The following is a 12,800-nucleotide window of genomic DNA, read 5'->3' as shown; positions in this document are numbered from 1 at the left end:
TTTCCACGCTAAGTTGAAAAGCAGAGAGTAATTAGCAAGAGCAGGCTCTGCCAAGTTCCCAGGAGAATCCTGAGCCATAAGATAAAAGATTTTAGAAAATATTAGGAGCAGCAAATAGGTTAAAATTGCAGGCAGTACTGGATGAAAAATTGGGCAAATATAGGGAAGGTATTTCAGAACAAATTGCTTTCCACTGGCTGTAACATATTCCTTGACACAAATTTCCATTTGAATATTAAAAAAAAAACCCAGATATAACGTCCTATATTTTTCAGACTAATATGTACCCTCACTCTCTTATCTTGTAGATACAGTGTGTGTGTGTGCAGATACATATACATATACATATACATATACATATACATATACATATACATATACATATACATACAGTATATATACTGTACATACTTTCTCTATACACACACACACACACACACATATATATGTATATGTATGTGTGTGTGTGTGTGTGTATATATATATATATATGTATGTATGTATGTATGTATATATATATATATATGTATGTATGTATGTATGTGTGTATATATATATATATATATATATACATACATACATACATACATACATACATACATATATATATATATATATATATATAAATATATATATATATATATATATATATATATATATATATATATATATATATATATATATATATATATATATATATATGTTTTTCTTCTAGCCAGGTTTTCCCTACGTAGCCAAGGTTTTTTTTTTTTTTTTTTTTTTTTTTTGTAGCTCCAGCTCAGTAGAATCACATCTACTTGGTTCTGGGCTTTTTTCCTTTCTGACACCTAGCAAGCTCTAACTGCTAGGTGGGAGACCTAAATAGATCCATTTCTAGCTCGTTAGCTGTCATCAGTATGATGACAGCTGATGATATATATATATATACAGTATATTATATATATGTATACACACACATACATACAGGGTTTAGGCAGGGTTTAAACATATTATATATACATAAAGTGATATTACTGCAATGTCCTTTGGCAGGAAACATATATATATTCAAAACCATCTGCCTAAACCCTGTATGTCTAGATATGCTGGGTTTTGTTATCAGGAATTCTGGCAGTTGTAATCCAATCACATTTTGAGGATATTAAGTCAAACAAGAATGTTCCAAGTAAGATAAAACACATTCATACATTTGTTAAGAATTTAAATGCATTTGTAATAAAATGAGGACTAGACAACTGATGGTCTTTTTCTGATGAAGTAGATTTGATATATGTCCCTTAGTTGCATATGTATAATCTCATGAATATGCTTACATTATTTTATGTGACATAATTTATACATATCAATCATTAGCACTGATTTCATTGTATAAATGTATGCGTTAGAGGAACAGATTCTTTCATTCTATTAAAATCCTTTAGGAATCCCTGGCAATATGGCAGCAAATATTGTAAAATGTTTCTGTAAAAGAGGCACAGCTCACCTTATTTCATATATTGCATGGGTTAAAGTTAGATCTGTAACATGAAGGAATTTTATATTTGAGCGTAACTTCCAAAACTGTGAGTATAGCAGTGCTATGGTCATATGCTCAGTGCTATAGCTACAGAAAACATACTTATGAAGAAAAATACACACTTTTAAGAAATATAACATCTCTGGATAGATTGGACATACAATCATGGAACTATATTTTAGCCTTGATTGACATATTGTCTTTTGTCTTTTTTTATCCAGGTGGTTGATTGTTTCTTGGCATGCGAGTCATTGCATCCGTGGCTTCCTTCCACGTTGCAAAGCTGATGACAGAATCTTGGGCTGCACATGAAAAAGAACAGAGAAGGTCAAGCCTGTAAACACCATTTTGCCAGCATGCAGAGCAGAATGGCAATTCTCCATTCTAGCCCACCGCTGACCGTCTTTACATCCCTCTCAATGCAGAGAACACCCATGAAACACCAAGCACTAACACTGCTGTCTATTGTTCCCACACTGTATATCGGACATTAACATGATTGAGCGGGTTCAGAGGTATTTCTTGAGAAGAGTACTCCACTCCTCTACTCACAATAGAATTCCTTATGCCTCCAGGCTTGAAATTTTGGGCTTGGACAATCTGGAACTGCGCCACCTGTGTTCCGATCTAAACACAGTACACAAAATTGTCTGCTACAATGTCTTGCCTGTCAAGGACTTCTTTAGCTTCAACCACAATAATACACGGGCAAACAATTGATACAAACTCAAGGTAAACCGCTTCAAACTCGATTGCAGAAAATACGACTTCAGCAACAGAGTGGTCAATGCCTGGAATGCTCTACCCGACTCTGTTGTTACAGCCTCAAATCCTCACAGCTTCAGTCTCAAACTGTCTACCGTGATCCTCACCCATTCTTAAGAGGTCCGTAAAGGGGACATGCATAAGCACACCAGCGTGCCTATCATCCCTGTCTTACTGTTCCTATTTACTTCCTTTGTTCATGTTTATTTTCATACCTATACTTAGAATTCAGGGGTGGGTTCTACTTACCTTTACTACTGGTTTGCAATGGGGCTGCGTGCGCACTCTTCTATGCATACACAGAAGCTTTCTGATGATGTCGGGGTCAGAGCAGAGGCAGAGCCTCCCGCCAGTTTTACTACCTGTTCTGTGATTAAGAAAATATTGGAATGTGCAGAAATGAATAGATTAACACTTGCAATTAGAGGGAAGGGAGAATCTGATTATTATAATATGTGGGATTTATTTTATCAATGGTTAGAGAATAAATATGAAAGTAATGTATAGTAAACTTAAATAAGTTAAGAAGAGAAATGTTATGATAAAAGATACGTTAAGTATTAAGTATTAATATTAAACTAAGAGTAGATATAAATAATGAATATGGTAGTAAGCTTTAACTTTTTTGACACAAAAAATTTGTTCCCAGATCATACACTGTTTAATGAATGATGGAATGTTTTGTATTAAAAGAATTTTTTTTTTTAAAAAAAATGTTCATATCTATACTTGTTATCTTGTACATGTTTGACAAACAAATAAAATAAAATAAAATAAATTGTCATTCCTTTGCAATAATGCCCCTGCAATAATGCATCAGTCGCCCCTTGAAGAGTAGCAAGGATTTTTGCTAAAAGAAATCAAATACAATCCAAGCTGCTCATACTGTATGTATGAAAGTTATATACCTAAAAACCTCCTAAAATTACACTTTCAACAATTTTTCTACCTTGTACCTTATTATAAAACGAGCTGGGCTCAGCATTTCTATTGATTCATTCCTGAAGGCACCATTTTCTGTGGCAGATGCTTCCTTAAGATTATTCTGTACCTGAAACTGGAGGGAGATGAGGACGTCATCTCTTTGGAGTTGCTTGAACTAAGTTTTGCTTTCATTTTAAGTTTTTAGGTGTACTTGGTGTAATTTGCACCAAGACAAATTTCTTTTGTGTGTCCAATCACACTTGGCCAATAAAAAATTCTATTCTATTCTATTCTATTTGTGGTAAGAGCTGTGGTGGCGCAGTGGTTAGAAGGCAGTATCGCAGGCTGATTCTACCAATTGCCAGCAGTTCGATTCTCACCACTCAAGGCTGATTCAGCCTTCCATCCTTCTCATATGGGTAAAATGAGGACCCAGATTGTTGGGGGCAATATACTACTCTGTAAACTGCTTAGAGAGGGCTGTAAAGCCCTGAGAAGTGATATATAAGTGCTATTGCTATTGTGACAGCTTTCCTTGTGTTTGGGTATCGCCATGCTTAATATGCATGTTATTTTTACATTTGCTTTTAAATCTGCTTGCTTGAATTAATAATAAAGCTTAAAGTTTCTTTATTCACTGCTGTGCTCATTCTTTCTGGATCCAAAAGAACCAATTGCCTGGATCATTGCTCTGACACTTGGCAAAACAGCAATCCATTAATAAATCTCTGCATCTTACAGCCAGGGTTTTGGAGATGGTAATAATTTGGGATGACCTTTCTTAACATGTGAAGATATGGCAAATAGGGAAAAGGATCAGAGGTGGGTTTCAGCAGGTTCTGACCAGTTCTGGAGAAACGGTAGCGGACATTTTGAGTAGTTCGGATAACCAGTAAATACCACCTCTGACTGGCCCCACCCCCATCTATTCTCTGCCTCCTGAGTCCCAGCTGATCGGGAGGAAATGGGGATTTTGCAGTATCCTTTCCCTGGAGTTGGGAGGGAATGGAGATTTTACAATAACCTTCCCCTGCCATGCCCACCAAGCCACGCCCACCAAGCCATGCCATGCCTACCAAACCACACCCACAGAACCGGTAGTAAAAAAAAATGAAACCCACCACTGAAAAGGATCACATCGCATGTGGCATCTTCCTTGAAACAAGGTTAGCGTCACCCATAAATAGGAAGTTACAAGGCAAATTTTGGTTTTCCCAGTTCTCGTGTAACTGATTATGTTCACTGCATATTATCTTGTGATGAGGTTATTTAGGTTGTGGCTGTAGTTAACCAGTGGCCATTCCTCTCTTCTCCTAAAATTCTAATGTGGGTTGAGCTTGACCTTATATGCCGAATGCGTCTCTTGGATTATACACTATAGTTACTTAAGCTCCAATTAATGTGTCGGAACAAAGACTGTGTGAATTATTAATGGCAGGATTGCAAAACTGAGTGCTGTTCAGTGCCAGATACTTTTAGCTTCCTTTTATATCCTACTTGTGGTTCTCCATGCAATTCATTGACCAGAGACTCCATTGAGAACCAATACTCCTAATAAATAGGGCAATTAAAAAGTGCACACTTCAGCAAAATGAAGACAAAATTAAGGATATCTTTAAAAAGCAACATTTCAGGTCTTACTAAGTACAGAGTTTGATGCTGCTCAAAAGAAATAAGAATATTCATAGGTCTACATTCACCCTTCTTTACAAACTATTTTTTTAAAAGCAAAGCAAAGCAAAACAAAACAAAACAAAAACAGAATATAAAATGTAAAATGTAAAATATAACTAAAATTTGCAGATGTATACAGTTTTTCCATCTTATATGCCTCATTCCTCTGAAAAACTACTGGATGAGTTGTCTTAACTCATTGTCTTAAATACACCTCCCCCCCCACACACATACACACATGTACATACTGTACATGTACATACAGACCAGGTACTTACCTTCACTACCGGTTTAGGAATGTGAGCATGCGCATGCTCGCTACGCTCATGCGCGCCTCTTCTGTGCATGCTCAGAGGGTCAAAAATGGGACATAATAACGTCTCAGTGGGTGGGCGGAGCTTCCCGCCGCCAGCACTATTGGTTCACGCGAACCGGATAGATCCGGACGGATTTCACCGTTGACACAGACAAATACTGTATACACAATTTCCTTTATTTTTAAATATGGAATGTTTATTTAGAAAGACTGATATCTGATGTTTTTATATTGGTCCATTTTATTGACTGTTGAAAAAATGTTTTGAGATTTTTGCTATGTTTTTTTGCCTGTCTAATTCACAATGAATAGGATTCACCAATTTGATACATTTTAATGAATGAATGTTCAACTGATGCTTGGAAGGCTATAAAAATGTGCGTGAAATTAACAAGTTTGGTTTGACGTCTGAAATAAACATGTACAGCATGAACCTATCATAAACACCCACTTTATCCCTGTTTGTTAAAACCAGGCATATGTCTGCAAATGTGCAGAATATAGCCCTTTTAAAACAAGATTCATGAGTTTCATTTCTTATTTCTCATTCTTGAAACTTTTGCTCCACAGGAACCATTGTCAAACTCTCCAAAGCTCAGCTGATCAATATTGTGAATATGGGAACCACAGACAATAAAAACTTAGGGAGAAATCAAGTAAAGTGTTGTTGTTTTAAATTGTATCCTGTACAAGCAAATTGAGATTATTGATTCTGCCTTTTTTTTTAATGGAACCGTGAAGGCCTTCATTTCTAGCATTGAGGTTCTATAGATCTTAAAGACATCCAGGCTTCATAATGTACTTTTTTGCTACTTTTTTGGCCTGTTTAATCAATTTCTACAAATAAATTACACTATATTTTTAATTGAATGGTTTCAGTTTTTTTCTTCCCAGCTTAATATGCAGATTCAGACAAGGTTACCCTGTGGATTATAAACTTTCTGGAAGTGTGTGATTCAGGTTAAAGTTCAAGAATGGGGAAAAAAAACATGCACAAGTTAAGAAAAATTAATATCATGTTTTCCCGAAAATAAGACATCCCCTGATAATAAGCCCAATTGGGCTTTGGAGACCATGCGCTAAAATAAGCCTCCCTTCGAAAATAAGCCCTCCCCAAAAATATTTAAATGCAGAGCTGGAAATCAGGTAAGACGGCAAGAGGAGCCCCATCTTGCTCCATGTACTGCAAAATAATAAGACCCCCCCGAAAATAAGGCCAAGCACTTATTTTGGGGTTCAAAAAAATATAAAACAGGGTCTTATTTTTGGGAAAACATGGGTAGGAGAAATTCTGTACACTATAACCATAAATATGAGCATTCGTACTTCTTTGTTTAAACTACAGGCTGATATTGTAAGTGGGATGAAATAGATTTATATTTGCTCCATTGATGTGGGCCAGAACTATAATGATTTGTCCATATATACCTTAGCTTTTGTTGCTGTTGTTATTATTATTTCATTTAAATTTAAGCCCTCTTTCTCTTGTAAACTATAGGTACAAAACAAATGAATTTCACTAATCTTACTGCATCTTTGAGTAGAATAATAGCAATAGTGCTCTAGCTTGGGCTCGGTGAATAGGAACTGAGGTGAGACAGCTTGCAATTAACAACAACAACCTTTATTGCTAACAAGAAGTAACAGCTAACAGGCTAAACTTCCATGAGGGCAATTGTTGCGGTTCGCCAGCAGCGTGCGGAGCTGGCAGTGGAGTCGGACAGCGATGAGGCTGAGGAAGAACATGGGACAGTCCTGGAGGCTGGGGAAGGCCCGGATGAGGGCTCTGCGTCCGAGGCAGAGTTGGGGCCAGGGCCATCAGGGAGTGAGGTGCGGACTCCAGAGCCTCCAGAGCCTGATAGGAGTGAGGCAGAGGAACAGGAGGAGCCTGTTCCTAATACACTCATGAGAAGAGCTGCCAGAAGGCAAGAGCAGCTAAAGCAAAGAGGATGACTCGGGAGTAGGGCCAAGATGATTGGCTCCTCTCATAAGGCTTAAAAGACCTACAACGGCTCTTGGGCTCTTTGTTGGAAAACAACGTTGATAGTCTTGCTGCACTTATCTCTTGTCGGCGTCTTCTGTTTTTGAACTTTTGCCAAGAGATGCCTTTGGCAGTTTGCCTAATTATACCAAGGTTGGTGATTAGACTGAAGAATTTGTGTTATGAAGAGTTTGTTTTAATTTAGTTTGGACTACGCTGAGAATGAGTCAATTCTCAGCTGTTCTAATAAAGTCTGTTTGTTTTGGAACTGTTTGTGTCAGTTACTACCTACTTGGGCCTGGGCCACAACAGCAACAGCAACAAGGGTTGTCTGACAGCTGCTTAATTATGGAGCTGTCATACGGCTGAACCAATGACAGGGCTGCATTTTTCCCGCTTCTCAGTAGCTCACGTCTTGGCCAATCAGGATCACCTGGCATCCGGCAAGCCAAATGGGTGGCGTCATAGCCCTGAGGACTTAACAAATAGCATTAGCATTTAGACTTACCATGTATACCATTTCACGGTGCTTTATAGTCCTCTCTAAGAGATTTACAGAGTCAGGATATTGCTATTCTGACCCGGCCTCAGTTCTGGCAAGGCAGTCTTTGTTGCATGAAACACAAAAGGAATAAACTTTCTAGAAATGCAAACGGTTGTCTGCTAGAACCAAACCACTTCCCTTTCCTCCTGTTTATTCCCCAGCCAGGAAGGGGCTATTCAGCATCCACATTTGTTTTGCTTCCCAAGCCGACTCATTGTCCTCTGTTGTTCACCTCTTCTATCTGCTCTGCGCATACATGCATCTGGAACAGGCCCCAGCTGTTCCTCCTGCTCACTCATCTCTGACTCCAAAGGCAGCTGCCTCTCAGGCTGGGAAATGCTGGATGGCCCTGACTCTATCTCTGTGTCTGACTCTGAGCATCCATCAGAGCCTTCACCAGGTTCCAGAACTGGCCCAAGTTCTTCCCCAACCTCCTCATCATCCGAGTGGCAGCTGGCGGGCCACAACAATTGCCCCCAATGATCTGGGTCCTCATTTTTACTGACTTCGGAAGGATGGAAGGCTGAGTTAACCTTGAGCCTGGTGAGATTCAAACTGCCAAATTGCAGATAGCCCAGCAGTCAGCAGAAGTCCCCTGCAGTACCACAGTCTAACCATTGCGCCACTATGGCTAAGCAGACTGCTGTCCAATATACAAATATAGATGACTGGGTATTTTATCAAAGGGAGTTAAGATTTAGGAGTGCCTAGCCTGATGGTTGGGGAAATTTTGTGAGATTTTGAGTAAGATATCCTCCAAAGTTTGGAGACTGTGACACCCTTCCAGCAGATTTAATTTGGCAGATGTTGATAAATTAAAAATGAGCAAACAAACAGAAACTTCAGCTAGAAGCTTTGAAAAGAGGGTGCCAAAGCTAGAAAGATGCATTTTTGAATATATCTATACTGTGTAAAGTAGAAATGCTTCAGGATTCAATCTGGGTCAGTCACTGGGACTAGAAGTTTAGTCTTCTGAGCTTTCAGACTAATGCTGGAGACCATTCTGAGGGAACTTCTCTCCACCAGAATATATCTCTATCAAATACTGGTAGAGAGAATTTCCCAAGGATGGGTTCTAGCACAGGTCTGAAAGCTCAAGAAAACTAAACCTCTGGTCCTGGTGATCCACCTAGATTGGATCCTGCAACACTATCTTGGGACACGTATATTTGTCTTCATTTGTGAGGAGAAATACTGTCTATTTTTCATTATACTTTGTATCTCTCTCTCTTTCTGCCTGTCTGTCTCCCTTTCTCTGTGTCTCCGTCTCTAGCTATGACAATGGTGTCATTAGTCTTCAGTGCTGCGTAAACAGAGACCTCTTTCTTTCTCACAAATACAAAAAGAATTTTTCACTTCCATGAGAAATGAGATTATGATGCAGGATATTCCAGTGCTGCATGAGAAGATGTGTGAATTAATGTGTAATTCATTAGACATTAGTGCATCAGTTTTATGACTGTCTTTTATGACAAGTAGAAGGATCTGCAAGGTTAAAAAAATAATTGAAAACAGAGGATTTTGGTGCATTGTTTCTATCATTGAACATCTCTCTACTTCTGGACTGATGAGCTTTGCTTAAAGATTCAGGATATTTCTAAGAGTAAATAAATCATAGCTCCAGGATATAATTCCTGGATCCTAAGCTTACCATGTTATCAGGGGTGAAATTCACTTACCTTCAAATGTGAGCCTGTGTGTGCGCTCTTACACTCACGTGCTCCTCCTCCACGCATCGCAGAGCCTTCTGTGCATGCACAGAGGGTCAAAAAATGGGACGCATTGACATCCAGGTGGGTGGGCAGAGCCTCCTGCCACTGGCGCTACTGGTTCGCCTGAGCCAGATAGAACCAGCTGAATTTCACTACTGCATGTTATCTATAATTCCAGGATTTTGTAACTGCTAACTGTAGCGATGGAAGAGAAACAGAAGAGTCAATCCAAGACAGTCTAGAGCAGGGGTGTCAAACTGACATCATCACAGCAGCATCACATGACTATCGGGACTTTTTCCCCTTCATTAAACGGGGTGTGGGTGTGGCCAGTGTGTGACGCATCTGGCCCGCAGGCTGGGAGTTTGACAGCCCTGGTCTAGAGCAAAGGGATTTCTAGAAGCCTGGCATGCTGACAAATTAGCTATCAATAGATACAAAGACATAAACAATATCTACAAAAAGACCAAAACACCTCCCACCAGCAATCAGCACACAGATGAGCATAGATTAAGTATAATTAACATCAGACCAACAATCAAGAAGTAAATAATAACCCAATAAAGGAACTGCCAAACAAGGTAACGGTAAACAGCCCAAGTAAAGAACTTCCAAAATCATTCCCACCAACGTTGACAAGGCAAGCCATTAGAATATAAACTGAGGGTAAACACACTCCTTACTAGCACTGATGATGTTATCTTGTTTGGGTAATGAATCTTTGCAAGAAAACAACCAAGTTCAGAGAGCAGGAAGGACTCCCTCAAGTCTAGAGCTGTTTGGCCATGTGAGATAAAACATAGAATAGCAGAGTTGGAAGGGACTTGGAGGTCTTCTACCCTGTTTTCCTGAAAATAAGACCCAATCGGAAAATAAGTCCTAGCATGACTTTTCAGGATGCTCGTAATATAAGCCCTACCCCCAAAATAAGCCTCAGTTAAGATTGTCAGCGAGATGGATGGATTTAGTACCGTATTTCTCCCAAAATAAGACCTAACCAGAAAATAAGCCCTAATGTGTCTTTTGGAGCAAAAATTAATATAAGACCTGGTCTTATTTTGGGGGAAACATGGTAGTCTCCTGCTCCATCAGGAAACCCTATACCATTTTAGATAAATGGCTGCTCAGTCTTTTCTTAAAAGCCTCCAGTGACGGAGCATCCACAATTTCTAAAGGCAAGTCATTCCACTGGTTAATTATTCTCACCATTAGGAAATTTCTCCTTAGTTCTAGGTTCTTAGTTCTAGATGAAACACTCCTTTGTACTGTATCTTTCAAATGCACCACACTTTGCAAGATTCTTCAATCTGCAGTGGAGAACTTCAGGAGCTACTCCAAGAAGAAAACTACTGAGAGGTTGAGTGGTACAACAGAGCTGGCTCAGAGATATGTGGCGTCTCTAGGCCAAATTACTGATAGTGCCACCAATGCAAAGGTTCACATTTTTAAAATCATTTGGGAAGATGGGCAGGACTGATGCACCCAAGGGTGGAGAAACAGCGTTGGATGTAGTTTAAAGTAAAAAGCAAAAGAGGAAATCTGAAAGTAATCATGTTCTTCAATCCACAACTGTCTGGTGTTTTAAGGCAGGAGCTATGTTTTGTGCTAGCTCGAAGTAGGGAAGTAGTTTTCAAGGGGAAGCAAAGTTTAACCAAGTAAGAAGGAAGAGTGGAGGCTAAATGTTAAATAAAACATCCAGGCAGATGAATCTTTATGTAAGTTAGCCAAAAGTAATTCTAACATTTCTGCCTAATTAGCCTGGATAAAAAAGAAAAGCTGAGAATTCTGTATTTTTCACATGAATATTTAAAAATTCTGATCAGCCAGGCAAATGCTGTACTGAAAATAACTCCAGCCGTTTCAACTCTTGGTGCAAAGGCAAACTGTCAGCGGCACTCCTCAACTGACAATGATTAGTGGAAATAACACTCTCATTAGGAAAAGGGGCTACACTTTTCTGTTTATTTTTTGTGCGTTTGTGGTAAACTCCAGGCTGATGAATTATTTACACCCAGTGTTACCTGTTAAACAATAGGTAGCTAGAAGTATGTATTACAGGATAATTAGAGGCCTATGAAGAAAAATCGAGGATGAAATAATCAGTGGTGTCAGATCATGATTTTGGTGCTGGCTGAAGCTGGAGGAATGACTAATGAAGCCATCGCTTTCCAAAGAACACATGATTAGGAAGTGAATTAGCAGCGATCTGAACATACAGACGAACAGAGATCTCTTCTATTAATGGCATACAAGGTGAAATGATGCTCTACTTTAATTAAGTTGCTCCAGCCCTCTGAAATAAGCTCCTCCCTACAATTTGGAGCTTTCTCTAGGAAAGCTATTAAGACTTGATGTGTCCAGGAGATTCAAGGAGACTGAGGATCTTAGCATGAGTCCTTGAACTGTGGTTTTAGTTTAAATTTCATCCTAAATCTGAGTTTCATTTTAATGAGCTGGATTGGAGGTTGTGTCACATCTTATTTATTATGCTTGAGTCTGGGCTTTTTTTTTTTTTTTTAATAATGTTGGTGATATAAATATTGGGAAATAAGCACATCAAGATTGATATTCTTGGGCAGGTACATGGCAGCAGGAAGAGGAAACTGCAAACCTGCAGAGTCAGTATTCCACTCCAATAAAAGAGGAAGATACTGTATAATAATCTGCTCTGACATTAAAGGAGAACTGGTATCCAAATCATAACATTCAGGATTTATGACTGAACCCCCTGATTTAACACTTGATTTCACACAGGATGAGAAGTAGATGTCAAAGCTGACTTGAGACTTGGAATGGTTTTGTTTAGTGGGTTTTGTTTCGTTGTTGTTTCCTCTTTACATCGCACCCATGAGAAAAAGACCCAGAGCAGAAGAATTTTATCAAAATAGGTTGAAAATGAACTTAACATCTCCAGGTATAATACAGGATAAGCAGAAGGAGCCGGAAATAAAGGTAAAATATCGAATTACAGAGACTGTACCAGATGAATTGCCTTTGGATTTATTGGATACCCCAGCTGGACTATCTACAAATTTGAGAGAAGAGGCATCTAATCCTAATGTGATGACTTATCAAGGCAAGGATAAACATGGAAACCAATTAGGGGATATACAAGGGATAAAAAAGAAATATGAGGTACAAAAGCAAAATCAACAAGACCAATCTACAAAGCAGAATAAAAACCGACCAGATGATACACACTTTATAGAAAGGGAACCAGGATGGAAACCAAACCCACAAAAAGAAAAGAAAAAAAGAAATAGGTGGCATAAAAACAGAAATTTCTAATCAGGCAACAGTGAAGCCAGTGATTTTAAAATATGAACGATTATGTGTAAACACAGAAGAGGCGACGTATTGGTTAATAT

This window comes from Pantherophis guttatus, chromosome 6, assembly GCF_059756535.1.
Source record: "Pantherophis guttatus breed Tessera chromosome 6, ASM5975653v1, whole genome shotgun sequence".
NCBI lineage: Eukaryota > Metazoa > Chordata > Lepidosauria > Squamata > Colubridae > Pantherophis > Pantherophis guttatus.
Note: the sequence above shows the minus strand (reverse complement) of the source record.